The sequence below is a fragment of the Cygnus olor genome, chromosome 1 (genome assembly GCF_009769625.2).
Source record: "Cygnus olor isolate bCygOlo1 chromosome 1, bCygOlo1.pri.v2, whole genome shotgun sequence".
Classification (NCBI taxonomy): Eukaryota; Metazoa; Chordata; class Aves; order Anseriformes; family Anatidae; genus Cygnus; species Cygnus olor.
In genome coordinates, this window is record NC_049169.1 from 96,953,154 (window position 1) to 96,977,083 (window position 23,930).

The window sequence follows — 23,930 nt, forward strand, 5'->3', positions numbered from 1 at the left end:
GGACACAACATAGCAGCTGGGCACCTTGCACATGAATTTCTGCTCACCAGCCTTCCTGGGGGGCTAAGAAGAACTACTGTGCCCATTTGAAAGAGACAATCACCAAGACTAAATGAGTCCCTCAAAGTCAAGCCTGCAGCCTCCAGCAATGATGGGAATGAAACACAGAGTTTCTAAGGCTTACAGCCTAACTACCATTTCCCATCCAGCTTCTTGTGCTTGAAAGCAGAACGAAAAGCTGTTGTTTTTTTTTTTTGTTTCTTCTAAATCAGCCTTCCACCTCAAGTCTCTTCAGAGGATGAGCTGGCACAGCCCATCCTAGCCAGACCCAGGCAGCTGCCCTACCCTGTCCTCGTACCGCAGAAAACTATACAGTTTGCGTCGTACTCTTAACACCATGACAGCAGCACAGGAACGCTTCCTGAGCCTCGACCCCTCTGCCTGACAGAGCGAGCTTTCAGCATGGCGGGGGGAATCTGACAAAGACGACTTCAGCAAGAGGGGTCTGCCCAGTTTGAATTAAAACTCGTCTGCCACCTCTGCTCAAGTGCATCCCAGCTCAGATCAGAGCAGCAAGCTCTGGTTTAGTTTTGAAACTCCTGCCTCCTATAGCATTAGCAAGCTGTCTGCAGCGTTTCCAGCTATTTGACCATGTGCTTGCAGCACAGGGAAAAATTCATCTCAGTTGAAAGATTGGGGTATAGGAAGCAGAGTGGCATGTCCCGAGTGTCCTCCCCTCAACTCACTGTGGCAGGAGGAGGGGATGGTCCTGTTCAGAGAGAAACAGCCTGAATGACTGATTGCATCCATGCCACGGAAAGATGCTGATGAGAAAAAACCAAGCTCCTGCCTGTCATATTTTCAAACCCCCCAGACGCTGGCTCAGAGCCTTGCCTGTCGCTTTCCTTAAGCCTCTGTTGAGGACGAAGAGTGAAGATCTCGGAGACAGTGTTTAGTGTCAGAGACAGTTTGGCAAGAGACAATTTTTCACCCTGTTAAATCCCTCTGCAGAATATTATCTGCTGGTTTTCCCTCTTTTTTTATGATTTTCTTATGATTATCTCCTGCTGTTTCTGTCCTCAGCAGCCAAATAAATAAATAGCAGTATAGCTGTCAGCAGCTTTAGCTGAGTAAGAAGGCTCTGCAGGCAGCCTTGGTGGGCAAAATCCCACCTAGCCCTCAGCACCGCTGACAGATAACGCCCTGTTGCATCCAGGCAGCACCAGGATGCTGAGAAAGTCGGGTATAATGGCAAGCAGGGAGTGGGAAGGGGCTGAGGGAGCAGCCTCTCACCTCTCTGCCCATCTTTTGCCCTGCAGGCAGGGACACGTCACTGTCTCACCTGTAAAAGATGATGACGATGATAATAACACTAACACCAACTTAGCAGGGGGGATGACTGTGAGCATTTAACCTCCTCACCTGTGCTTGTAGCATGTTTGTATCATCATTTCATGGCACAAATGAGAAAAACAGTCTCAGAGCATTGAAGGGATTTCCATGGGGTCACAAAGCCAGTCTGTGGCAGAGCCAGGAATAAAACCCAGGGAATTTCATAGCCAAGCACTAATGTCTTTTCCATTAAACACTTCTGCCCTTTGAAAAAAAAATACGATGCACTTCTCTCTCTCTCTCTCATGTATGTGCACTCTACCCACTACCTTCCCTACCCTTTCCCTTCTCCTGCCTAGTTTATCAGAGGGGTATTACTCGTATGACAGTGGCACAGGTGTGCACAGCACTTCACATACAAGTACAAAGACAAGATGCCTGCACAGGGGGGCTTAGAATATGGCCACTGCTTTCGCTTGTAGCTCAGCATTTCCTTCTCAGACTCATTTTTCTGTGCTGCTCGGGGACTCTGGTCCCTTTGGGGCCATGTTCAATTCACCTCCTATGACTCTCTGAGATCCTTTGCAGGCAGGTAATAATCCTGTCTTTTTCATGAGCTCTTCAGTGCTCAGATGGCTGCTTTTTTTCTTTCATATGTAGTTTTCCTTCTTCTCCTTCGTCCTCGTTAGATAAAGCTCTTCCTTTACTCCAGCCTCCATCTTTGGTCTTGCTCTCTCATTGCCTTTTTCTCCTTCTCTGCTTTCAACAGATTTTCCTCATTTTCTTTCTTTGAGCCCACTTCTCTTTGCCTTGACACAACCTGTTCTCTTTTATAACAAGCTTCCTTACATACTTTAAATATCCTCCCCCTTCAAATGCCTAGCTCTGCCTGTGCTTCCTTACCTTGCCTGCAGCACTGTTTGTTAGTCAAATGTTGATCTTACCAAATATACACCTTTCTTGGGATATAAAGCGTACTAAGAGCACAATGAACTCCTCACTGCAAACTATGATGTGATACACCAAATTGACTCATTTTTAACACAACCATTGGAACCTAAGTCCCAGGGCAGTGCACTAGCAACGCCAGCTGCTGCAACAGAGCTAGTTTTTGACAGGGTGAAGATATCTTAACCCAGCATTTGCTTATCTGATAAGCATGACCACTTGTACTTCCATTTTTAACCAAAAAAAAATAACATTTACTTCCTCCCTATTCTCCCACCCTATGTAAATACACAGGTCAAAGAAGCAAAGGAAGATGCAGAGACAAGTCTATATATACACCCATGCCATGAAAATGAAAATGTCTCACACTTCCAGATCTTCTCTCAGTATCACCCAGACTTCAAACTACAGTGCTGATGGAAACAAAGGAAAATCTGTTTGCTTGAGGAAGAAGGGATTTTTTTACCCTTTTTTTTTTTATGTGGATGGTGTGACTTCAGCTAGCAAAGAAGTGCCAACCCACTCCCAGCTGTCACAGGAACTGGCTTTTATCTGGCAATGCTTTGAGAACCCAAAGTTTTTTAAAGACATGAAAGCAGGAGCCTCGTGCCTTATCCTGCTTTCTGATTATGATCTCTTTCCTAGCACCAGAAAGTGTGAGGGTCAACGCAGTTTTTTTGCACCCATTTCCAGAAATTTTTAGGAGCTCTGTCAGCCTGATACAATCTTCTTCAACCACTGCTCTCCCTCTATTAGCCATCACACCTACTCCCAAGAATTTTCTCGTGATTAGATAAAAACTCACACATGATCCTCAGAAGACTGAGGAAGCTAGCCCTCTCAAAATTGGAGATCCCAACACTTTCACATTTCCTACATCCATTGAATGGGTCAGTGCAGCAACTTCGCAGCTGCTCTAAGTTGTGCCCAGACTGTCTGCAACTCACAATGCTGGGAACCACTGGAATAGAGTCGGTCTACTGGGCTAGTGCAAGTACACAGAACCATGAATTTGGGTTTAAAAATAAATTTTAAAATATTTTCTCTGGTTAGTTGCCTGATTTTGAATGCTTTAATCTCCCTTGCCTGGAGTAAAAGCAAGCAGGAAGGAAAAGAGAAAGCCAACAGACCAAGTGGGGCTGAGCCCTCTCTCCTTGCCCAGCTGCTCCTTTCTTCTCTCTCTCCCCTACTCCTGAGACATCTCTCCTTACCCGAGGAGAGAGCACAAGCCCATCACCACCCTGCGTTACCTCCCTGTATGTTGTGCAGTGGCAAGAGGTAATGCTCTCTCCTCAGCTGTAACAAGCAGGAGCTTCTAGAGCCTTATAGAAACAAAAATATTTTTGACAGGGATTAAATCAAGAGTACCTAGGGTGCAGACCGGCTGTCCAAAGACAACACACCCATTGCTCATACTGCATTGTCTTCCCCCCATGGACCATCAAAACAAAATTATTATTGCAATCTCAGTACCTGTGTCTGGACAAACGTACCCTAGGATCAAAACCTCATGGCCTTTCACCTCATGGGAGCTCTGCAGCTTTCTCTCAGCCTTTCCCGTGCCTTAAAGCCTAGACGTGTATGACTTTATGCTGACCTTTCAGAGACTCCCTCACCTCCTCACCAGACTAATGTTATGTCTTGGGTGATCAAAGGAAAGCGATAAAGGAGCAAGGCAGGCACACAGCACCGATGTGGATATGGACTGAGAAGGATGGGCTGTCGTATTTTGCCAGACACCATCAATGAGCCAAGGAAACTCAGTCACTACATCCAGGCCAACTTGCCCAGAGATCTCCAAGCTACAGCAGGGCCTCAGCTGGGAGGGAGGCAGCCAAGGACCCAATTTCACGTCTTTCCTTACTTTTTTCTGCCAGTAGTATCAAGCCACTGACTCCCTGACACTGCTGCAGGAGGTGGGTTAGCCTAAACCCCTGTGACACTTGCAGCTGGTGGCTTTGTGAGTGCTGAAAGCCGGCACTGGGCTTGCGTCACGAGATGGCCGGAGGCTGCAGCCAGGCTGGCCCACAAGGACACGGCACACACGGCCAGACAGGCACCACAGAGCTGAGGAAAGCAGGAGGGCAGCAGCCATTAGAGAGCTAAGGCAATTAAAATCCTTCGTCGGGCAGAGGCAGTCCCGCAGGAGAGCACGCTGAGGGGAAGCGCGGGCAGAGCCGTGCCGTGGGTCACACACGCGAGCAGTGGTGCCACGGGCAGCAAAGTGCAGAGAGGGCTCCATGAGCAGCAACCACAGCCGAATTAACAACCCGCCCGCTGGCACTGAGCTGGGAAACTGGGCAGGAGCCCAGGCAGCAGAGGGGAACTTAGCTCTGGGGTGAGCCAGGCGTCAGGGGAAAAGGCAGCTGCTTCGGGCAACCTCCATCTCGCAGACCTTTAGCTCTCAGCCGTCCTTCGCCCGCCCCCAGGAGCTGGCATCCGAGCAGAAGGATCTCCCCAAGCAGAATATACATGACAGCAGGATAAATAGCAGCAGCACAGTGTGTGCACTGTGTTGGTATGAGTACAGATCTGCTGGGGCACTGGGTGACTTGATAAAGGAAAGGGAGAATGCACATAGGGACCAAGAAGATGCCATTGTGCCCGGTCCTGTGCGAGCCCAGAGCAAAACTGCAGTCTCTGCTGTAGCTGTTATACAAGGCACAAGACGAGGGGCAGGCGCTAAACCCCACAGAGGAAGGAAAGGAATTACCAGACTAGAGCAAAGCTGCTCGCAAAAAGCAAAACTTTTCTAGGGAGACCCTTTTCCTAGCGTGCTGCTGCTAATTTTCCTGATCCATGCTTCCCAATTACCAAGACAGCCAGATTGGGAAACTTTAGTACACACCTGCATTTCTTCTTACTCAGTTTCTGCCATGGAGCAGCTCAGGAGTGGGTTTTACCTGTGTTCTCTGCAAAGCTTTCACATTGAAAGAGCACAGCTGAGCACCTCTCGCTACAGGAAAACCAGTGTTAAACCACCGATGAAGAGCTTGAATGTGCCTTGTTCACATAACACCTTCGCTGACATCAGTGAGAACATTGCAGGAGTGCAGTGAGCAGCCTCAGCCCCTACATGCAGAAATACAACTGCCACACTTGTGAAGCTACAGCTAGAGGGGAATTGAGCTGTTCCCTTCCACTGCACTGTCGAATGTAATTTACTCCTTGGCATTGTGTGATCAAGCAAAGGACGGGCAATAACATACATAGCAGCTTATCCCAGAGAATAGCAACTTCACCTCTTCAGCTTTTAACTGAGCCAGACTGCAGCTTCAGCCTTGTATTCGTACCTCTGCTGCAGCGCTCCCATCCCCAGCACTCGTGGCGGGGAGACAGAGAAGGCAGCAAGGGTCTCTGGTACAAACCGGGGAAAATCAGCATGCCGGTTAAGGCGAAATCTCGAGGCTTTCCCCTGGAGGAGTAAAAGCTGTTTAGAGCAGCGTGTAAATTCACGGCAAGAAGCAATAAAGGTGAGTTTTATACATTCCCATTATTGCTCGTACGTCTTTGCAATAATGTTTATTGACATGTTTGAACGGAGCACAAGCTGCAGTTCAGTTCAACTGCCTGTGAAAATGGGACATTTGTCAAGAAACAAACATTACAGATCTTAGCGGCTCCGTTCTTCCCAGGTACTAGGTGGGAAATTCTGGGAAGGGTATGGAGCACTAGGGAAAAGCTATCTGCTGAGATGCTCGGGGTACCTTGCCTAGCAATCCCAGAGGAGCAGAAGAGGGAGAGGGAAAGCTCAGAAGGTTAATGGGGAGCGTCTTACTTTGCATTGACACTCAGGCACAGCCTAAAAGTATGCATGCACATCAATTACAGAATCCCCATGAGGCACAATAAAATTAACCTTGCATGGCCACAGAGATATACTACAAACGTGTCTCAGCGAAGGTGTTTGGCGTGGCTTTAGCCGAGGCACCCTTTAAGAGCTTCATCGTGGCTTCCGCTGACACACAGAAATGCCCTTGCTCCTCCTTACCACCAGGCCCTGTTCTGGGAGGTGAGGAGCCTCTTCCAGCTCTTCTGAATTTTAAAGATCCCTATAGACATGCAGCACATTTAAAATTCATTAAATGCAAAAGACATTCTTCTTCAGGAGTTATCATGTTGGAACTGAGTGTCCCAGATTTCAAAAAGGCTTGGACTGAGCTCCTACTTTGGTCCAGTACAGACACAGAAATGCCATCAGTCATGTCACACCAAAACTTCTGCATTTGAATCCCTGTGCTGAGCTTTAAACAGCTGACGATTTCAAACCTATCTTGCTCTGTGCTTCTGCTTCGGGCACACTTCACCTCTCATCACCCTTTCACATTAAAAACTCATCGTATGTGGCTACTCTTGCTTCCATCCAAAGCAAGGCTACCACGTAGTTCATCCACTTTACTCCCTGGTCTGCAGCCACCTGTCCCCTACCCTTGTCCCAGCACTGGGCTCCCCACACCAGCTCTGCCAGCCCTGCTCGCTCCTGAGTGGCAATTACTCCAGTCACTTGTCCTCCCCACGTTTCACTCGTTACCAGACGAACGAGCCCTAACCTTATGGACCCCTCCCTCCCCAGTATCCTGCAATGTCACTTTTCATTAAGCTTCATAAACCTTTCAAGTGACAATTCTCTCTGCATTCATTGCTGCACCAGCCCAGGGAATAGGAATGGCCTCTGGTTAACATCACATCACTGTTGTGTCTCTGTTTTTGTGCATGTTGATCAGAAATTACCTGGCTTAGAGAAAGTAATTTAGTGATAAATGATTGCCCGTTCAGAGGTAGCGAGTTTCAGCCATAGCTGCCAGGTATTAATCTATTTGTCAATCCTTTCAGATCTTCTGCGCTGATGAGCAGTGGTACAGCCCAGGCACAAGAGCAGCTCACAGCTCTCAAATGTGAAGCCCCCTCCTCTGAGGACAGAGAACAGAGCAGAGAACTTATTTCACGTCTTTTCAGCTGCCTTTCCAAGGTGCTCTAGAAGCAAGGAGGACCAACTGGGAGGGATTAGTGAGGGCCACAGTTCCAGCTTGGACCTTCAAAGGGGCTTTTGAACACAGTTCAAAACCAGGAAGAGCATATATTTAAGCCTCAAAAGTGCCTGGGAGTGTCTGGATGAAAGACTGAGTGGAAACAAGCCAATTCATAAAAAAGCCCAAACCTTTCATAGTTAGCAGCTTTCCTTGAACTTTCAACAGGAGCATTCCCACAACTAAATTTTTGGCCATAAAGGGACATAAGCAAGTAGCTGGCTTCCTCACCCTGGACATACAACTCTCAAGATCCAACTCCTTGTTTGCAATAGCAGCCTGAAGCTCGGGCCTCCAGCCCTTTCTAAGCACTGCCATCTCTCTTTGGTCTGATAACTAACAACTTACAAGGAGGTGGAGGTTTATGCCTCTTCTGTGCCCACTGACAATTCTCCCAGATTGAGGAATGGAAACTCAGAAAAAAAATAACAGTGTCTTTCAAACTCCAGGACAAAGAACGTAACTCTCAGTCTCTTTTGGCCATGGCATAAAATCTGAGCAATTCACCCGAGCCTGCCTATCTGCAGAACGCACGAGGTTTAAGTAAGAACTGACACACACCTCACGGGGCAAGTTATATTTCTCCAGCTAAGAGAGGAGCTACCAGAAACCTTAAGTATGAGTCTGATATCTACATGCAAATACTTCTGAATTTCTACGGCATATCACTCGATATGTGGACTCAACTTTCACATTTGTGGTTCCCAGACCAAGAGAGGTCAAGGCATACATCAAAATTTGAAATCTACAGCCTGTTTTCACCATGCCAGCCAGAACTCAAACTTCGGAAGTGATTCCTCAGTCTTGTTCTGGATTTAGCATGTTGTCATGGGATGTGAGAAAAACTCTGAGCTTTTAACACTGCCCTATGGAGAAGCTTTAAGAGAGATACCTGAGCCATTCCCAGAGTCCTGACAGTTAATTGCACTCACAGGGTGGCCTTGGTGCAAACTCCTTTCTAAAGGATCAGAACAACTTGACAGTGCTTCCAAACACTGTGTTAAGGTGTCCTGGAGAGAAATGCTTCTTCTTTTGTGACAGGAAACTTCTTGTCCCCCTTTGGGTGGCATGAAAGGTCTGAACCTTCCCTTTGCCCCTAATCCCTGCTAATATTCATGAAGATGGGGAAAAAAATAAAGGTTCCCTTTGGGAAACCGGAGGGACGGCCTGCTTTAAACTGGGGACAGAGGGGCTGAGGAGGCAGCACTCCACCGATGCATCCTCGTCCTCTGAACCTTGGCCGTGGGCAGGGGCTTCCCGCATGCACCCAGTTGAGATGCCTGCAGGTGCCAGGGCATCCTCGGGAGCTCGGGCAGATTCCCACACCCCGGGGGTGCCACAGCGAGCCGCTCCCCCTGCCTCCGAGCTGTCGGGTTTACAAGCCTCTAATTCCCAGCTACAAGCGCCGCGCTCCGTGCCAAGGAAGCAGTGGCGCGTGCTGTCATTCACGCGGCTGGAAGGCCACTCCTGCCAGCGTTTACGGCTATCGTACCAGCTGCTCGGTGCTGGGAACAGATGGCGGGATGGCACACCTGACAGGGAGCAGACCTTCCAAGGACGAAGGGGGAGGAAGAGTTTGCACGCGGCAGGGCTGGCCCCGTTCCCTGGCCACGCCACCATGGAGCAAATGCGCCCACCCCTCCTGCTCGTCCCCGCGTCCCAAGTCTCAAGACAAGATTTTCACATGGGGTGAAGCTGGACAGGTGTCATTGGTACCTCTAAATTTGCACGCTTCTCCCTGCTCAGCCAATATGCCCTTTGTTTAAGCTAATTACCATGCACATTGAGCTAATTATCAAGCAAAATCCCAACTCAGTCGCTCCCACGAGGATGTAAAAGCATTTTCTTCAGGAAGGCTCAGCTACTTTAAACTCACTCCGCTCCCCAGAAACAGTAGTGCAGGAAAAGGTGTCAGTGCTGTGGTCAAGGGCAAGTGTATTTCTTCTCTGGTCTCAGTCTCTAGCCCAGAAAGAGATGACGACGGAGCATGAGCTATGGAAGTAACCCCAGTTCCAGCTCCTCATCTTCCCCGCTCTCCCAGATGAAGTTACCAAAAGGAATGGATACAGGCGAACATCACAGAGTGCACGAGATATAAACCAGCGATTACATCGCACACAATCCATCCTGAAGAACTGATATGTGAGCGCACATACATTTAAATATTTGAAAAGCATCTTTTACAATGAATATCAAAATGACTTACAATCCAAGTCAGAGAAAAATGCCCTTACTTCTCCCTATCTCCCTTTTCTCATTACAGAGATAAATCCCAGTTGTGTCTCTCAGCTGCACGGGGAGACTGAAGAATATATATATAAAAAAAACATACATGTGTGTATGTGCATGCATATGTATAAAATATACAATAGTAATAAGCTCAACAACTGTAAGAGAAGCCTGCTGCAGAATACAGTCAGTCTGGGAGATGAGAAACGCTGGATACTCGCTGCTGCCTCTCTCTTCCCATCTGTGAAGTGGGTGGGAAAAGCCACCAGGTAGCAGACGTGCATGTTTGTGCTGTGGATGAGAGAGTGAGAGGAACGTAGGAGGAATGAGTGGGAAGGACGGGCACACGCACGTAGCAATAGTGCTCGTGGCCCAGCAGCCACGGACAGTCAGTGCTGCCAACGCCGAGCCTGCCAGCACTGTTAAGTACCAGTGGTGCACCTACCCTGAGATTTTAAATCACGCCAATTATGGAGCGGCCCCCTTCCTGTCGCATTCTTATTTCACAATGAGAACTGAAATGAGCCATGACTGCAGAAGCACTGTCTTGTTTGTTTTTGTTTTGTTTCTTTCCCATCAAAAAGCCTCCAGCTACCACGGCGCTCCATCAGGAGACTTGGGCGCACCGCTGCCACCAGAGCCGTGCTGCTCTGCACAGCACCGAGAGGCTCTGGCTAGCGGGGAGCAATGCACGCTCACATATGTCACGATGGAGGGATGCTGCTCTTTCAACGAGGCTGCTCCACCTCTGTCCCAACCCTGGTCAAACTGAAAGCATATGCAACTGCGCAGCTCGGTCTCGGTGCACTTTTCTCTTCTCTGACTACAATTCATCAGCTCTGTATTTGCATACAGTTAATTTTGGAACCTCTCTCTTGATTTCCAAGTGTGTTTCCCTACATAAATAGATACTCATTCATAGGTGTTGCCCCGCATGCCTTCACTGCAGACCTGGGAGCACTACACTATGTGACAGCAGCTCGGTACAAAACACAGTGGCCTGCAAAGCTGCAACACCTTTCCCTGGAACAAAGCATGGTGCCCCACCTACACAAGGCTGAATAATCCTGACGGTACTCCAATAAACATTCACGTCCCTGAATCATGCAAACATCATCAATCAGTTTCCTGGAAAACAGAAAGGATTTCCAAACAATATGAAAAGTTCATTTCGCCCCTTCTTTTTGTCATTCTATGAGCCTCCAAGGTGGATGCAAGCCATATTTTCAAGACTTGCTCTGCCACCAAATACACAAAAAGTTGAGAACAATTTGCATTCAGAAGCAGAGGCAGCTGGTAAAGCACAAATTATCACCGAGACACATGATAAAAAATTCCAGTTGGTAAGGTTGCTGCTGCCTTCAGTGTACAAACTACGCAAAAGACATAGACCTGCGAAGTGGCTTGTACCAAGTGTCACAACAAATAAGGAGGACGGTGAGAAACAGCATATGTCTCTTGACCCACACAAACGCCTTCCCAACCAGACCATGCTGTCGCTGTGCAGGCGCTCTCAGGACCCTGTGCACCCATGTGAAAAGCTTCTCTGTTGTTTTTTAAACCATACACACAGTGGATGCCAGGATTTTATAGCTGTGCTAGCCACACAGGAAGGGCACATTGCTCTACTCCCAGAGATGCACCGCTGCATTTACAGAGCTGCACCTGTTTCCACGCATGCTCCCAGTGATGAGGCACAGTGTTTGTGTAGTTAAAAGTACATGCTAAGGCTGCTACACTTGCAGGATGCCACTCTGTGCCCAGTATGTGTGCCCTGGATAACTAATCAGAGTCCTTTGCCCTGGCCATGTCTCTAACCATTTTGGTTTTGTACTGAGTGACAGATGCATGCACTTCTCCTCAGCTTTGACTTCTGAGCGTAGCAGTGCCTGCATGGACCTAGGTGTTGAACAAATGATCCGCCAGCTGTAATGTTACTTTAAATGCAAGTTTGTGTATTGGCTCTGGGAACAAGCCTGAGAGATGCAGTTGAAACGAACGCAGTCACTCCGAGGACAGGATCTGCATAAATCACTGTCCAGTATATTCATTCCTATTGACAGATTAATTCCTTTCTCAGGTTTTGCTTAAAAGTGTACCGCTGCATACTAATAACCGTCCCCAGAGCTGCCGTAATGTCACTCTAGGCGGGGTGGGAGATGCTGGCAGGAATGATCTACAGAGATTTTGATGGGAGAAGCTCCCAGCCTCTCCAGATCCCCTTGCTGGCAGCTGGCAGCAGTGGGTGGCAGGAGCCACCTCCACACCTCGCGAGTGGATGAGATTACCTGAGTCTCTCAGTAACAGCAGAAGGCAGCACTGAAAGGAACACTGCAGAGCTACTCGACCCGGAAGAAAACCTAAGTCTGCCTGAGTAAAGTTGGAAATAGCAAGGCAAGTCTTCATCTTCCCGTAAAGCTGGCTGTGAATGTAACACAGCAAGGGCACTGGCCTGAGAGGCAGGGCAGGCAGCAGAGCAGGGAATTTCTGTAATGTTTCCCAGCTCCAGCTGACTCCTCAGTGCATTTTAGTCTTTGCACCTGAAAAAATGAATGCTAAGATATTTTCACTTAATCAAGTCTCCTAGCCGAGGTGTCAGGCACAGAGAAATCTCGTGTCACTCCGATGCTTCCCAGCATGCGCTCGCTGCAGCAAGGAACGGAGGGCAAAGGGATTACAGAATTAAGTGGTACCCGAACAGCAGCCGGAGAGTGGCCGAGATTTACCTGTCACTTGGAAGAAAACTCCATTTCGTTTCATGATTTACTGAGAGTGAAAGCTAAAGTGCTGGGGCCTGGCTAAGTCCTGGGCTGTATAAGCTGGCGACGGCTGAACCGCCAGCCCGAGACGGCGCACACCGGGCAGCTTAACCTTTCTGGAGGCATGGCAGAGCAGCCGCGCTGATCCATCGGGTCAGGAGTGGGTGCAGGCTCCTATCAGACCTCATCCTGCCTGTCAGTTACCTCGGGGGACGGAGAACCAGCTCCATCCTTTCTCTGAGGACCAGAGCAGAGCGTGCCGGGAGTCAGGATAATGGCATCAGCCCTGCAGGACTGGGAAGGTGGCTTCTAGCCTCTGTGATGTTCGTGTAACGCCAGCAAGTCTGAAGTGAAATGTTTGTTTATGCTGCGGGGTGCCCGCTCCATTTTTATTGAAGACAACGCTGACATCGGCCTGGCAAGGTCTCACACAGATCAGGATGCAGTGTGACGGCAGAGACGAAGTCCCAGCTAGCACCATGCTCTTCCCTACCCCAGCTCTTAGAGCAGGCTGCTGGCACCAGGCTCCACCAGAACCAGCAGGACCGTGGGACTCGGTGGTGCTGTGTCTGCCCCTGCCAGTGATAAATGAGTCTTAGGGCAAAATCTGTTCCTGCCTCTACACTTCCTCTGGTGCAAACTTTTTTTTTTTTTTTCCCCAAAAAAATCTTGGCTTCTGTCACTCCAAACTCTCTTTTCCACTTGCTCATGTAAAGATGTGACTAAATGCCGTTGGGACAAAGCCCTCCGAAATCACATCTTGCTCTTTTATTTTCAGTGCACACCTTTTTCCTATTCCATCCCAACAGACTTCCTGTCTCTCCCTGAGATACCACCTGCCTCCTCCTTCTCCGTCTGCTTCTTTTCCTCCTCCAAAGCGCCCTCCTGGGCTGCGTGCTGGCTGAGGCGAGCTAGTCAGAATCAATTCCTGGTACTTTCGTCAGAAACAATCGCAGCCCCTTCCTTACATTTTGATTCAGATTTCTCCCTGCGTTTTGGGTCGCAGTGCCTTCCATGTCACGCTGCTCTTCCACCAGAACTGAGAGCTCAGAAGGGCAAGAGACGAGCTCCTGCCAAAATGTGCGAAGCAGCAACTTCGCAGATATAAAAGGGAGCGTCTGAATGAAAATCTGGAGTTTGCAGCTGGCTGTCTCTCTCTAGCTAGTCGAACAAAACTCCAGAACTGGATGTCTCTCAACTTTGAGAAAATGCTACTTCTCTTGGCTGTATTTCAGGCTGTGAAAAAAAACGAAACAGAGCACCTTTAAAAGCCAGGTGTACTAGAAGACAGATTAATCCCCAAGTGTCATGAATCAATGCAACAGGGTTTCGTACTGCAGCAACAACCACAGGCCCCAAAGATATTCTCGGGCTTTTCAGCCGACAGCCAGCTTTGTTCCTATTGATTGTGGCCTGTCATAAACTCAGCTGCACCTTAATGACAGCAAGGGCCTTTCCCCTGCCCTGTTTCAGGGACAGCACTGCCTTCCAGCTCAGCGCAAGTTCCCAGCCTTGCACAGCTGAGTCCTCATACTACTTGTTGTCCGTATTATAAATGGACCCGAGGCTGACACAGACACAATCTGGTACACGCAGGTGCTGGCTAACTCTTAGCTAGAAAGATGACAGCACATGCAATGCTGGAATTAAAAAACAATACCTCTGCTGAAGGGTTTTCAGCCTATGTCTCTGCCTCTTCTCCAAAGGGCTGTTACGCTCACAGACCTAGACAGTGTTACCCTCCACCACGCAAGGTGCAAGCTGCACCTGGCTCCTCATTCGGAGCTCCTATGCTGAGCAGCACCCAGCTTGCACTGAAGTCACTGACCATAACTACCCCCAAAAATGTAGGTATTCTGCTGCTAAGCAAAGACTCTCCAGGTAGTTTTGATGCCCTGCTAGCTCCCCCTCTTGTAACACTCCAGCCCCCCCACCAGCCTCTGTGCTTTCTTCTATGCAGACTAAGCCTTTGCCAACCTTAAAACCCATCAACGCACAGTTACCTTTGTTCTCTTTCTGCTTTTCAGTGCCTCCTCCCTCGGTTTCTTCCACTGGCCTTTTTCCTTCTCCTCACTCCATTTGCCTGCACGCTGCCTACGCTCACTCATACCTTTCTCCCCGCAATACCTCTCTCCCGTGCCTTTCTCTGCTACCAGGCTCTTCGCTCAGTCTTTTGCTTTTTCATTTCCCTAATCTACCCTGAATTGCCTTTTCTTTGTCATTTTTAAGTAAAATTAAGACTACCCATGAATATAAGTGGAAAGTACCTCCCTGGATATTTTTAAATCTTCCAGAACAAGCCCCAAGGCTCAGTCAAAGCCTATTTCCCTAGAAATAGCTATACAAAAGGCCTGTGCCAGTTACAGACACAGTTAGTTCTTCACACACACACGCACCAGGAGGTATTTGTCTGTTCTATTTTATCTCCAAACAGCGGCACTGAAATACCGTTCAGATTCCCCTCCTTGTCCTTCCTTGGATCAGTGCTATGCAGAGCAGAAGGGTAAACACAGATTAACCGGTTTACAGCACTTCTGATTTGGCCAGTATAGGGCTTCTCTATGTACATCCACTTCTCTGATATGCCAAGCAATGCATAATTTATCTTATTTACACTGCAAGTAGCCTCCTGAGACCTCCCATTTTAGATAGATTCATACCCTGGTTCTCCAGAAGTGAGACAAGGACACAGCGCTGGGAAGGCGGGTCTGGACGATCACCTTATTTGAGGGCAAAGTTATTGAGCATGACCAAACTTGATATTTCTGCCTCAGCCTTTGTCTGCAAGCAACCTGCAAATCAAGGAGTTAAGCCTAGCTCTATCCTGTTTCCACAAAACACAGGAGATAGCCAAATGTGGCATCTCTCTTGAAAAACAGGAGGACCAGGGAATTATAAAGCAGAGAGCTTAGCTTTGGTTCCCATGACCCCACTGGGACAAATAACCAGACTGCTTTTAAGCACCTGCAAGAAAACAAGGAGATGAGTAACAGGCAACGTGGACTTGTCAAGGAACACCACGTCAAACCAATCTAATTTTCTTCAGTGGAAGGGTAACAGGTCTTGTGGACAGCAGAGGAGCAGTTCTGTCATACATCTTGACCTTAGTAAGCTTTCTGCCAGCCTCTCTCATGATATTCTTACAGGCAAGCTCACAAAAGATGGTCTAGATGAATGCACTATCCAATAGCTCCAAAACCTGTTGGAAAGCAGTACTTACAAAGTAGTTACCGATGGTTCACTGTCAAAATGCAAGGATACACCAGCTGGGGTTCTGCAGGGATCTGCTCACAGTCTGGTGATATTCAATATTTTCATTAATGACCAGGATAAAGTCTGTTTATTAAATTTGCAGGTGACAGCAAGCTGAGAAGGACTGCATGCGGAAGACAGGAATGGAATTTCAAATGATCTAACCAGATCTACAACATGAACTGATTAAAAGTTGAACAAAATTCTATAAGGCCATATGCAAGGTATTGCACTTAGGTAGGAGTAATAGCCTCCACAGACATGGGATGAAAAACCACCAGGCAATCAGCAGGCTGGCAGAAAAGGGGGTTACAGCGGAAAGGGCAATAGTGGAACAAAAGCTTAACATGAATCAGCACTGCCTTGCCATTAAGAAAAAAGCAAATGCCATGTGAGCATTTAATGGTGCAATCTGCAAAGCACAGAAACCAATCCTCTGCTTTAGCTAACACTAGTGTGAGTCAGCTGAAGTACTGTGTCCTCTTTGGAAGAATGAGCCCCAATGAAAGCGAGGTCCAGCTCGAGAGAGACCCGAGGAAGGCAACACTAATAACCAGAGGTCCAGAAAACACCATTTCTAAGGGGGCTTGAATGCACTGGGGTTGTTTAGTTTCCAGAAGAAAGAAGAAAAGAGGAGACATTAAAACAGTTTTCAAAAACTTTAAGGGTTTCAACAAAAAGATAAGGGGACATTGTTCTTTAAATCCATGGTGAATTCAACAAGGAATGTGGGACTTAAACTGCAGAAAGGGAGACTAAAGTTTGAAGTCACCTCTGAGATCTAGCGGTAAGGATGTTTAAGCACCAAAAAAGATCACCCGAGGAGGTTGCAGAGTCTCCACCACTGCAAGATTTTATAGGGTAGGCAAGATAAATGCATCAGGAAACACCTGTGTACAGCTGATCTGGCCTCTAGGCAGTGGGATGAATGAGATCCCCTGCTCAGGTTACTTCCAACCATCTCATCATGAAAAGCGTTTCCCTCACCTGGAACATGACGTGTAAAATCATCTCCTCATAGGCCTCTCTCTCAGGAAAACGAGAATTACAAAAAGTAAACTGGACTGCAGGTTCATCTGCTGCCATGCCATGTAGTGCTGCAAGTGCTTTGTACGGAGACCGCGACCACCCCAGGGTGCATTCTTCTAAATGTGCAGTGGCGTGAGCTAAAACTTTTCTTTCCACCTGGTTAAACAGACCAGCTCATGATGCAGCCAGTAAGGGATTTACTTTTTGGCATCACTGGAGATGACTCCACCAGTTGAAGCAGCTACGGCAGTAGATCCCAAAATAAGGGTCTTGACTCCAAAAAAAAAATTCTGGACAGAAAATGGAATTTCATCCGTCAGGAATACCATGCTGTCCAACACTGTCCAAGTAAAAGCACTCTCGCTGTACCTTTCCATCCTCTTTGCCTGGGAATGACTACAACAGCCTCCACTGGCTGTGGACGACATTCCAGCAGTCCCTAAATATTTCCCTGGTACATGCCTAGCTGTACGGGAGCTGGGCAGACTGGTCTTTGATGGTAAATCACAGGATGAGAGCAGAACACCAGAGCATTTCTCAAAGCCTTTCTAATGAGAGCACTCAGGTCTCAAAATGGTGGGCATTACTGATTAGCTGAAAGGACGCTGGTGCCCCTTCTTTTCTAATAGTTCTGTGGTGGGAATATGAATGATTCTGCACCACCGCATAAAAGGTATAAATGCCAAGGAAAAAGAAGAATGGCTTGAGTCAGTCCAAAAGCATCTAACTGAGGAAGAAATTACACCAAGCCAAACAAAACGAAGGTTTGGGGTGAAGGACCACTTAGCTCAGCGTGACACCCTGTACGCAATTCTCACCCAGAAAATGCAAGATGCCTCATCCCACTTGCTTTTGCATCAACATGCAAAACAGCTGAAGATTAGTCCCCTGTAAACGTGCCTGCTTGTACATATGCATGCTTCCAGTGAAAAGAGCTACTGATTTGTGAGGCCACTTCCCTCTCTGATTTTCTGAATCTCTGCTGATTTCCTCTTGTGGAGTCCTCAGATGGTGTCCTCACTGAAATGGAAGCTCAGTGCTCCCCTGGACCCTCACATGGTTAAGCACTTAGCAATGCTACAATGAGAAGCACCTTTTACAATTCAATTTGATCTTTCTCAAGGATTACTAGAAGCACCTACTCTTGCTGTAGTGAAATGTTAGGCTGCAATAAATGATTTCACCATAAGAGGTTTTAACTGTCATAGGCATCAAAATGGCTTTGCAATGGTTATGAGTAGATTTAACTCACAAGTTTGACAGTCCCATGTGCTCAACAGCACACTGAGCGATTCAGAAATGATAGTGTACATATCTCCCCAGGGAACCCCAGCATGAAGACGCACAGACACTCAGAGCTCGCAGCCCCAGCCCCACAAACAATGAGCCATCTCACCTCCCGGGCTGCGTTTGGGCAGGGAACAACCAGCTTTTCTTTCAGGTCACATCGGTAGCATCAGTGAGCGAAGGCGCGGAGGATGATTACGCTTCACTTCTGGAGGTGTGTGACAGGCCTCCCCCCAGTCATTCACCTGATGTTGCATTAGCAATCTACAAGGGGATTTTTATGTCACTTGCACAACTGTGGCAGCAGAGGTAAGAAGCTAGGTGTGGCAGGAAACATTATCAGAGGAGGAGATGCACCACGCTCTTCTGATAGCAGATGAGGGCACAAACTAGCTGGCTCACACCTGTGTTACGAAGGGCAACACCTCCTACAGCACAGAACTCGTAACGTAAGGCTGAGGCATTGGGATGGGTCCTCAAAGTAAAGGAGCAGATTTCCGACACACCAACCCCCTTAGCATAGTGCCTGGAACACTGAAAATGACACCTATCTGCTTTATGCAAGGTAAAAAGCTAGTGGCGAAGCTGGGTCAGTCTAAGCATGGTGTCTGGAGCAGGTGCAGGCACTTGGCTGGCTTCCTCGGAGTGCGGCATTTACAGCCCAAGACAGGTTTTTCAAAAGAGCTGAGATCCTGTTCAGGCAACAAACCCGGTGTCCAGGTTTTCAAAACAGAGCTCCATCATGCTGGGAGCGAGCATGTTTGAAAAACAGGACCTGTAATGACAGGCACTAGAAGTCTTCCAAGACCACTACACATCCTAAAACCCTGCGGGGGCAGCAGATTGTAAAACATTCCTGTGCTGATGCTACAAAAAAGCGATGCTTCAAAATTCCCCTTGCCCTCTCTGGGACACAAGGCAGACTCCCAGACATCTAAGCAGCTGACTTCACATATTCAAGCACCATAACATGCAGGTATTTCTACCTTTAAAAAAAAAAATGCAATTCAGGTGTTTTCTAGAAAGACTTGAGAATTACAGGGAGAAAATTTTACGGGGAGGTTTTGAAGGTGAACAATTAAACTACAAATTTCTTATTCCAAACAAATTTAAAATAAACTTTCACTTAGCAGCAGAACATCATTTTCTTCTGCCTATGGGCCTGTGACCAATCCCCCTGATGTTCCCAAACCCCCTCCCACTGACAGCGCCTACACCCAAAATGGCTAAAGTGGGAAAATCCGAAGTGCTCCCACTGCCAGATGAATCATGCGCACGCTGCACAGAAGCCATGCAACACAACTGCTCTTCTGAGATTGTGACAAACGCTCTTTCATTTAGTAATTCTTCTGATATGACTTAGAGAATCTGTAACAAACATAGGGAACACACGAGAGCAAAGAAAAAGATGCCTGAGAAAGTGCCCGTGCAATTAACTTCCTTCTACACTAGGGTATACCCAGTGAAAGCAATCAGACCAACACAAGGTTGATGCATTTTAGAAAACAATACAAATGCTAATAACTACAAATCATTTCACAAGCTTCTGGAAGCAACAGAGCCAGCCCCAATACAAATACTTAAGAAGGAGGAAAAAGAAATGCATGATTCCAGGAAAGTCAGATAGGAAACAAAGGCGGTCCCAAACTTGGTTTGGGTGATCTGTATTTAAAAAAAAAAAAAAAAAAAAAAAAAAACAGAAACAGTACCAGTCCTGCCTTGACAGATTACATCTGTGAGGTGAGGAGTGGTTTGACTGCAGAGTGCCTGAAGATTTCTACCAGCGACTGCCGACACAACAGACAGATGCCATGGACGGTTGCGTTGCTTCTTTTTGTAACAGCATCTCCTATTTTATAATAGGGAACGCAAAACTTCCGCTTGACTAGAATAACACGTTTCTTTCCTAGGAAACCAGTTTGGTTTTCAAAGCTGCCTATGTTAGAACTGACAAGCGCTTTAAATTGTGAGTCTCCTGAAGCAGTGAACTTAAAATAAATCTGCAAAACCGGTGAACTTGCTGTACGTCTGCAACCCATGACGAGAGAGGAATCCCAGACATGTTTCCTACTAGATCGCAACACTCAGCTTGACAGCTGATACTGCCTTGAAAATGATTGTACCTGCATCAGACACTATTAGGGCTCTCCTGACAATAAGCAGATTTCTCTTGGAAAACTCTCAGGAAAAAAAAGTCCTGCTTTTCATGCCTTCCTAATTATTCCCAGTCATTACAAACACTCCATATTTCATGTTGTCTTCCACCTAAAAGTCCCAGGACCTTTGGTGACAGCTGTTGAATCAGTGACAAAGTTCCCCCCCCCAACTTCAGAGAGATCTTGATGAGACCATTTGTTAATGTGATTCCAAAAACTTGCAAGGATTCTGCAAAAATGCTGCAAAGGACATACGGAGAGGAGAAAGACTTGCACGAATGCATGTAAAACATTTCCACAATGTTCCAAGTTTTGGAATGTTAAAATATGTTGGAACATTAAAACATTTCCAAAATGTTTTAACATTTTTATGCATACAGAAGCTTTGATCGAAATATGATAATGTAGGAACTAGAAGTGCATACTGCATGCCCCAGTAGGGGACTGCCAGTCTCCCTTTCCAGAAGAGAAAATCTTCATGATTATTAGCTTCCAGTCCTGTGCTGTCAGAAGATATCAGAAGCTTAAATCTCTCATGGTCTCATGGCTGAATCTTCCCAGGAAACTTTTGGGGAATGAATACACATTAAGAGAAAAAGAGCATTAATTTGGCAGGCAGATGTGACCTCATTCTGCGCATGTATCACTACCTGAAGTAGATCATGAGTCCGCAATTAGTATTTTTGATCCTGTCTGCTAGAAGAAAATGGACTCCTGAGATCCCTTCCAACCTTTCATTTTTTGCTATGCTAATATTGGATTGATTCCCAGGCAAGTGAATTACTGGATGCAACGCAGGTTAGACACTCCAGGGTACATAATGAATGGGTTTTTTATTATTATTTATATATATAAAGATGCGTGCGTGTGGCTTTGCAATTAGCTAATGGATTTAACTTCCATATACGTGCACACAACAGGGAAGAAGAGAGAGAGAGAGAGAGAGAAATCAAGCAAGGTTTGTGTCTGCACTCATAAATGCTTTCCATGTAGGAACGTCTCCTCTCTCTCTGCCCACGACACAGATTTTACTGCCCCCAGCCCCAGCAAGGCACTTGGCACCTGCCTTCTGGGAAGGTGCAGGTTCATTTCAGGTGTGTGCTAGACTGTGCCATGTCCCCGGGGACCTGTGGGGAGCCTGTGGACAGTAATTCATTGTCTGAAAGTGTTTACTCTAGGAGGAAAACGCAGAACAACATCGAAAGAAAGGGTTTAGGGAAGAAAGGTAGAGAGACTGGGAAGAGAAATATGAGAGGTGAAGACACCTATTTCTTAACCCTATGATAGCCAAATGGTTGGGGCTTTTTTGATGTACAAGACAGACAGCAAAGGAGGGATAATGCAGAACGCAAGCAAATTTTTGTTCTTCCCCGCCTCTCCCCCCGAAGGAAACTGCTGAATTTGATGGGAATTACTCTCACCCTGCTGCAGCAGAACAGACCCTACAGTTGTGATTTACAACACAAGGCAGGCAGTATTGATGGGAGAAGAAAGGGAAAGCAAAGAGCCTGCAGTAAAGAGTCCTCCTCCGGTACACAGACCCACCTGTAATGTACTTCCACAATAGCTCAGCGGACACCAATCTCTAAAAAGGTTCTTAAACGTATGTACTAAATCAAGGCTGAGTGGATCTGCTAAACATGCTGGCACTCGGGGAAAAGCCAGACAGCAGCCCCAACTCCGCTTTTTAGGCGCAATCTCTGAAGTATTCGTTCACCCGAGGAAAAAAGTAGTTCCATGAGAGCTGCCAGGAGCTCGGTGATGGCGATCCCCTCCAGCCTGGCTCTTCCTCCCAAAACCAGGCCACATACCTCTCTGGTCCCGCCGGCGCCCGCTGGGATGCTCCCGGTGCTCGGAGGCCGCACGTCCCTGAGGAGGCCGGGCCTCGCCGCACGACATGGCAGCACGCCGCAGCCTTCCCCTTCGACCCACGCCGGGGTCTGCACCGCCCGCCCTCCTGCCTCCTCGTTTTGGCCTGGTGTCGGTGTGACGTCACAGGCCCGTCTCCCAGCATGTCATGACGTCACAGTGATGTCAGAGTGACGACACAGTGCCGGCCGGGCGGAGGCATGTGGCAGCGGAGGCCGGCGAGGCCGGGCAGGAGGGAGGCCGCCTGTGGCTCCCAGCCCTCCGGTGCCCACGGGGCAGCGGGGATGAGGATGGGAGCCACATGCCTGGCTTGGCGGGGACCTCCCTTCGTCCTCCTTTTCCCCTTCCCCTCAGAGACCCTCCTCCCTGGTGGCAGGCAGAAGGAAGCGAGCCTCCTCCTGGCGGAGTCTGAGCCTTCTCCCCGGAGGCACAGGAGGCAAGCCCGGGCCCCAAACCCGAGGCGCTCTCCGGCTTTGTCTAGGCTTCCCAGCACTTTAACTGCCGTTAATTGCTCCCCAATTAGCCGGAGCTAGCTAACACATTTGTAAACACCCGTCTAGACACTCCACAAACATTTGTTCTGAGGCACGTATGTAAAACAGTTAAGTGGATGCTAAGGCAATTAGGTGTAATCTTATTACTACCCTTTCTTGCATCTCCTTTGCACCCTTTGCTGAAGCGCAGACCCAAGCTCCTCTGCACTTGCAGGACTTTTTTTCAAAAGCCACTACAAAGGTACACCTTAGGGCTATCGCATGGAAAACCCTGATAAGGTGCTATTAGTACCCAGTCAACTTTCAAAGACAGAGTGCGGCGTGGTTTCATAGCAGCGATGCTCAATGCACACAGAATCCACTAAGCAGGTGTAAAAAAAAACTTCCGAGTTTCACAATTTTGATTTATATTCTCTTTAAAAAATCATTAGGCAGTAGATTTTCTGGTGTTCTTTATACAGACAGACCCCTCACCCCCTTTGTTACGGCTATATATCAAAATGTAAGGTTTCGACGTGACATTCACACTGCTGTTATTCCAGCATGCGCAGCAACACGTTCCCCTCTGATTTTCTTTCAAAGATGCCTTATCAGTCTTTATATATGATCATAATGTGGAGCATATATCAACGGGATTCTTCCGAGCTGGGGAAGAATTGCAGTCTCTTGAGCTTCTTCACAATCCCACAAGCGAAAAAGCAGGCTGGCGGTTTCCAAATCGAGCAGCATTCTCAGTCGTCCACCCCACCCCTGAGTTACCAGAAATCTGTAGCTTGTATCCAAGAACAGGCACTAGGATGTAAAACATCTGTTTCTACAAGGTTCTCGAGATACAGGGCAATGCTTTTTTTTTTTTTTTTTTTTTCTCTGAGTGCTGGTCACCACACGCAATACAGCCTGCAAATGAGCCACCCTCTGTTGTCTCCTCCTCAGGGCTGGCAAGCCAGGTTCAAGCAGGTTGCAAAGGGCTTACCATCAATGTCACAGGCTGGGCCTCCTCTACGTCTGACAGCAACCACCCTCTTCTGCAAGCATACTATTTGGTGTGCTTTGGGTGACCAAACCTCATCCTGGCAAAGTATTTCCCTAACAAGTCAACTCACATCTGAACTCCGAATGGCACAGATTTTGGACCTAGCCCTCACAACGTAAACAGTCAATCCATCACTCATCCCTCAGGGCAGTCTTGTGTTTCTGTCTCGATAGCTTTATACACACATGCTGTCTCTCTCTATATTCTCTGAATGGCTCAAGTCTCCTGCAGCGTCTGGAGATTAGCTGCCATGTGCCAGATTCACAAAAAGTCTGTCACCTAGCCTGTCGCTGCAGTGCCTGCTCTGTGACTGCTTCACCAGATTTCAGCCTGGTTCTCAGCCTTACCAGATTAAATGCCCAGTCCTGCTTTCTACACATCAGCATAACTTAAATCCAGCTGATTTTCCTGTCTATCTTCCTGCTCAGTTCCACCTCTCCGTCTTGCCCATCACTGGGCTAAGCAAAAGGGAGAGAGGCAGCAAGGTACAGAATATAGAGGCTACCTAGCTATTT

At 47.6% G+C, this 23,930-nt stretch overlaps 1 protein-coding gene and 1 long non-coding RNA gene across 3 annotated transcripts in view; both read right to left on the minus strand.

Moving 5' to 3' along the window:
- The window catches only part of LOC121076684, a 92,190-nt gene extending 69,648 nt beyond the window's left edge, over window positions 1–22,542 (minus strand). Inside the window, exon 1 of the long non-coding RNA XR_005823661.1 lies at window positions 21,831–22,542. This is a non-coding gene — a long non-coding RNA (uncharacterized LOC121076684). The remainder of the gene's footprint in view (window positions 1–21,830) is intronic.
- The window catches only part of LOC121076669 (limbic system associated membrane protein), a 958,116-nt gene that overhangs the window by 831,205 nt on the left and 102,981 nt on the right, over window positions 1–23,930 (minus strand). The gene's annotated exons all lie outside the window — the stretch shown is intronic.